Source organism: Amaranthus tricolor, chromosome 4 (genome assembly GCF_026212465.1).
Source record: "Amaranthus tricolor cultivar Red isolate AtriRed21 chromosome 4, ASM2621246v1, whole genome shotgun sequence".
NCBI classification, from domain to species: Eukaryota; Viridiplantae; Streptophyta; class Magnoliopsida; order Caryophyllales; family Amaranthaceae; genus Amaranthus; species Amaranthus tricolor.
The window spans coordinates 18,959,471-18,965,992 of NC_080050.1; positions in this window are offsets into that span (position 1 = coordinate 18,959,471).

The window sequence follows — 6,522 nt, forward strand, 5'->3', positions numbered from 1 at the left end:
GCCATCCAAAATCAGAATGCGAGACAACAATACAACCCCTACTCCAACACCTTCAATCCAGGATGGAGGGATCATCCAAATTTTTCCTACAAAAACAACAATGCGTAGAATCCCTCATCCTCGTACAACATACCATCGGGTTTCCAACAAAGGCCTCCCTTCCCACCTCAACAACAACATCCACCGAAGTCCAACCTTGAGAGCTTGATGGAGAACTTTATTGCTACCCAAAGCAAGCAAAATGAATACTTCAGCACCTCCATTAATCAGATTTTGGCCAAAATATGCTGCGGTTTTGGACCCAAGCATTAGTGATAGCAACAGATGGCCTATTATTAATGCTGCAGTTTAAAACCGCAGCAGAAAAGTGCACTATATGCTACAGGCCTCTCTAAAAGTGCAGCATATAGTGCAAGACTATATGCTGCGGGCCTCCATAAGACCGCAGCATATAGTTTTGCACTATATGCTGTGGTTTTATGGAAGCCCGTAGCATATATATAGCTGCATAACAAGGCATACAGAACTCAAGATAGTAGCATCAAGCTGGTAAGCCAGCAAATAAGGAAGCAGCCACTAACAAACCAGCAACAACGAGAAACAAATCAATACAACAACTTCATACGAAGGACAATGCTTATGAATACAACAACAACTGATCCAGCAACCTATTGCACAAGCGACAACACCTAAAAATCTAACTATGCAAACACCAAATCAATAGGCATATAATAGTCAAAATCTTTGGGTTGAATTAGCCTCATTGTCGATAAGAGACAAGAAAAATATAACTTAGAACAAATACACTAAGAATATACAAGTCAAAAACACAAACATTTCAATTCTTAAATTCATTCGTTTGTATTGACCAAAATTAGAACAAATTAAAATAAATTACAATGAGAAAGTACCTTTAAAAAACTCAGCCCTAATTCGTGCGTTTAGTTTGAACAAATTTGTGGGTATTGAAGAAGGCTAAAGAAGGTTGAATACAAATTCGTGTGTTTTGTTCAAGGGTTTTGAAGAAGGTTTGAAGGTGAGGACAACAATGGCAAACAACAATGTATTCATGAAACCTAATGAATACAATGAAGAAGTTGTAGAACGACGAAGTAGCAGCAGATGCAATGAACAACGAAGACTAATGAAGACAATGAAGAATGAATACAACAGTATGTAGCAGAGGGTTTTTCGTGGGTTTAAAGAAGAATGAATACAACAGTAATGAAGACTAATGCGTATTCACGAAGACTATAGAGGCGCGTAATTTAAAAAAAAATACACTTATTTGCTGCGTGCAAGATAAAACCGCAGCATATAGCAACTTATTTGCTGCGGGCATGATAAAACTGCAGCATAAACTCCCTTATTTGCAACGAGCATTAACACAACCGCAACATTTGATATATTTTTTTTCGGATTTTTTTTTGCTATTAAATGCTGCGTCTAAATAAAACCGCAGCAAATGATACGTAGCAGATGCGTTTTTTTCCACTAGTGCATGTAGGATCGGATCGTTGGATCATAAGATCGTAGAGTCGTGTTATGATCCTACCACCTAAATTCTTGAGCTCAGTAGGATCACACGATTCTACCACATTAAGATTCTACCTACGATCCGGATCGATCGCCTATTTTTGGATCATAAGATCGTAGAATCGTTGAATAGAATCGAGATTCTAATAACTATGATATTGATTGTATTACATTTCATTTTATGTACTAGTTTTTTCCTTTAAAGTATAATTATTTTTATGTATATCATTAAAAATAAAGGCATAAATAATGAATAATGTGATTTTGAGAGAGAAATTAAGGATGAGCCATACTCCATTAAATAGTGTTTGGGAAGCATTTGGGTAACCACCATTGCATATGTTGGGATTTTGTGACTCGAACCGAGTCTGTGATCGGGTTTTAAGATGAATAAAGAGATGAGTCGAAGTGCGTGGGGTGTGGAATTTTCTGACTACCCACAAACAGTCGGAATTTTCCGACTAAAACAATACAGTCGGAATTTCCGACTAAATTGCTACTAACAGGTAATTGGTTGGAACTTCTGACTGCTTACCAACAAAAATAAGAGTTGGAATTTTCCGACAACAACATTAATCGGAAATTGGTCGATAATGTTGGATAGGAAAAGTTTGCAGGATGGTTGTCGGTGATTAGTCAGAAAAACTCGTATTCCTTCTATAAATATCCTCCACCAACGAAATAGTTTTTTTCACTCATTTCACATCTCACTCTCTATAAAACTTCCTTTCTCCTAAGTACTTTAATTGCTTTCATACAAAATTATTATATTTACATTATCTCTCAAAATTAACAAGTACTCTTTACACTATTGAGGTATGTTTTTTTTCTATTAATTACATTATTTATCGTTTCATGAATTTTAGTTATATTTTCATTAATTTGATTTTCGTTATATTTTAGTTATATGCATTATTTATTATGTTATTATATATGTTGTATTTATTTTGAAAAAAAAAATTAATAAGCTTTTAGGTGCGCCTATTTTTTAGTAATAATTATAAGTACTTACCCAAAATAGTAGTTTTTCTTAATTATATTCTTGTATGTACTATAAAAATGTGTTAGAAAGGATGAAAATATGTTCCTCAAATTTTATGAAATTCTGTATCGTATCATTTACTTATATTAAGATGCAACAATTAAATCTTACGAAAATTAGTAAAAGAATAATTAGCGAATTTGAGCTTTTAAATTCCGCAATGGTGCTAATTACATATGTTTATTTTTAAGGTTGTAATCCGCACAATTGCGGAATTTGAAAGCTCCGATTCGCAAATTATTCTTAGTAAAATTTGATGTTGCAACAAAACCAATAAGTAAAATTTATGATGCCAAATTTTGTTAGATTTGAGAAACATATATTTAACATTTCCACTTTTTTATAGTACATACGAGGATACAATTAAGAAAAACTACTATTTCTCATTAGTACTTTTAATTTTTACGAAAAAATGGTCGTCCTAAAAGCTAGCTTATTACAATTCTTTTTAAATGAAATACCGAATAGATTCTGACCAGTAGTTAGTAGTTGATCAGTCGGAATTTTGAATTTCAAAATTTGAAAGTCAGTCAAAAATGCTCTGACAAGCGTATTTATGCGGAACAACTTTTCAGTTATCGACCAATTTGCGACCAAAGTCTAATCGAAATTTAGTCGGCATTTTGAGAAGTTGTTTCACTTGTGAGTTTTTTTTTTTCACTTTTAATATTCTACGTGCTACTTGTTCCGCAGAGTAATGGACTTACGTAGTGAAAGAAGTTGGATGTATAAGAGAAATTGTAAAGGAGTTTATATTATTAGATATTTAGAAGAGGTCAAAGAATTAATACAATTTGCAAAGAAAAAATTTCCAAATGAGGTTAGATGTCCGTGCAAACGGTGTGATAACCGTAAACTGTTTGTTTTAGAAGTCGTTAGAGATCATTTGGTTAAAGAAGGACTTTGTTGAAAACTACTATGATTGGTACCTGGTTAAATGTTCTGAAGATGCACCAATTAATGAGTTGGCTCCGGTAGAGCAACAACAAAACAAAGTTCAAAATCCGTATGCACAAATGGTGTACGATGCAGCTGCGAGGAATTTTCCTAATACGCATCATCATTTTCTACCTCATTGTGATGATGTCGTCACTAATTTACCACACTCACCCTTACATATTGAAGAAGATCCGAACCCTCAATCAAGACAATTCTTTGAAATGTTAATTAACATTTCAAAGAACTGTACTTATACTCGGATGTCGGTAATAGGAAGGATGATGAATCTGAAGATGGACTTTCGTATTCCCGAGAGACTTTATGATGAAATCTGTCAATGGATTATTGAAGTGTTGTCGAAAGATAATTGGAAGACATCTAGTTTTTATAATACGAAGAAATAAATCGGCTCTTGGATTGTCGGTAGATTATATTAATGGGTGTATAATTTATTGGGGCTCAACAGTGAGTATGACACAATATGATGATTCTGGGTTTTCGAGATGGATAACAGATAAGTCCCCTAGAAAGCAGTTTCACTACTTTCCCCTTGGTTATAGGCTACAACGGTTGTATGCTTCTGCGACTACTTCCAGTCACATGAGGTGGCATGCAGAGCATCGTTTAGAAGCTGGAGAGATGTGTCACCCCTCGGATAGTGAAGCCTGGTTGACATTCAACGTGACCTATCCGGAGTTTTCTAGGGAGCCAAGAAATGTGAGACTAGGGATGTATACTGATGGTTTCAACCCATTTGGCAGCTCGGGACAACAATATTCATGTTGGCGCGTAATATTAACTCCATATAATTTTCCTCCCTTGATGTGCATCAAGAAACAGTATAGGTTTTTAATGGTGATCGTCCACGGTCCTAACAATCCAAAATATAAGATTGACCTGTACCTACAGCCATTGATACACGAGTTGAAGCTGTTGTGGGCAGATGGGATCCAGACATACAACGTATCTAGGAGGGAGAACTTTCAGCTTCATGCGACTTTGATATAGACAATCAACGACTTTCTAGCTTATTCGATGATTTTAGGGTGGACTACATCTGGCGTGCACGCTTGTCCGTACTGTATGGATGATTCCAAAGCCGTCTATCTAAGACACAGCAGAAAAGTGAGTAGGTTTGACTCACATAGGATATTTTTAGATAGGAGGCACCCGTACCGCAGAAATCGGATAAATTTCAGTCATGGAGCTTTTGAGAAGGATATTAAACCCGACATACGTACGACAAATGAGTTGTTAGAGAAGTTGGATCGTTTTGGGTTTTTACAGGTATTTGAAGATGATGCATCTGAGTACAACACTCAAATTAGCAAATACTGTGTTAGATGGAAAAAGCGAAGCATTTTTTGGGTTAATCAAATTCCATAGAAGGGGTAAGGTTCTTATGCTGGATGAAGCAGATCTCAACATTGCTCAGACACATGTTTTGCGAAACTTTCCGGAGGTTAATCACTTTTATGATCAATTTATTCCCTTAATCAAAAGTTACGAACCAAATTTAAAACCCAGAACAGATTGACCATGTGGTGCAAAACCAATTTGCACATTGGTTTCAACAGATTGTAAGTACACGTTTACATCGTAATTTTTAATGTCAATAGTATTACAGACTAAGTTTAAATTACTAATAATGTGCAGGCTAGGGATGGGTTTCTTGATGGTGTGGAGAATGCTGACATTTTAAAGGACGTCGCTGAGGGACCATTGTTGAAGGCACGTTGCTATGATGTTTGTTATGTGAATGGTTATAGATTTAAAACTTTGCTCCATTCTGCTAAAAAGAAATCTACTGAGAACAGCGGGTTGTGCATTAAATTTGATGATAACAGTCTAGATGAAACAGACTCTTATGGAAAGTTAGATTACTTTATTTATCTTGAGTATCGGACACTTCCAATTAAAAGGGTCACACTGTTCAAATATCAATGGTATGATCAAACTACCACCGAATATGACCATGGTACGAGAATCCATCCACGGTAGAAGCTGGTTAACGTTCATAGTGGTCGATCATATAGAAAGCACGATCCTTTTGTGCTAGCAAGTCAAGCTTTCCAAGTTTATTATCTACGTTATCCGAGTTTAAAGCAAAATATGAAAGAGTGCTGAGCTGTTTGCAAAGTCAAATCAAAGCATTTCGAAGAAAGTGCTTTCCAAGTGGAAGAGAAATCACCGAATTTTGTGGTAAATGAAGATGTTTCAAAGGAAATAGTCACACCGCTGCGTGATCCAACTGGTGATTTGTTTGTGTTAGAAGAAACGATTAATGATGTCGATGAAAATGAAGACACCGACGGAGATCTTGTATTATCTAACGACGATGATGTTGATTGAGTGTGGGAGGTACATCAGTAAAATATCCCACCGAATAAATACCGACTGACTTCTAGTCGGTATGTAGTCGAAAATTAGATGAACAGAATACCGATTGATATCTAGTCGGTATTTAGTCGGAAAACTGATGATATGAAAAGGAAAATTTCACCAGAAAACGCCATTTTCGTTTTAACCTAATAACTTTCTAGCTTTCCTCTCATCCTCTTCTTCCTTTCCGACGATTATTGTTCTCCTATTACTAGTGGAAAAAATCTCGTTTTCTGCGGTTTTTTGGCCATTTTTTGCTGCGGTTTTGGCCCCCCAGCAATAGTGATAGCAGCAAATGTTCTACTTTAAATGCTGCGGTTAAAAACCGCAGCAAAAAAGGGCATTATTTGCTGCGGTCAAAACAAAACCGCAGCAAATAAGAAGGGGTATTTGCTGCGGTCAGAGGCAAAACCGCCGCAAATAATTGGGGCATTATTTGTTGAGGTTTTGCCTCTGACCGCAGCAAATACTTCTATTTTTTTTTCTTTTTTCGTTTTATCCATATAATAATCCAATTATAATACAATATAATAATAGTGATTAATCCAATGATAATCACAGATAATCAACAATAATCTCTTTGTAATAATAAACTCTCGCTCGTATATATAATATAATATTAT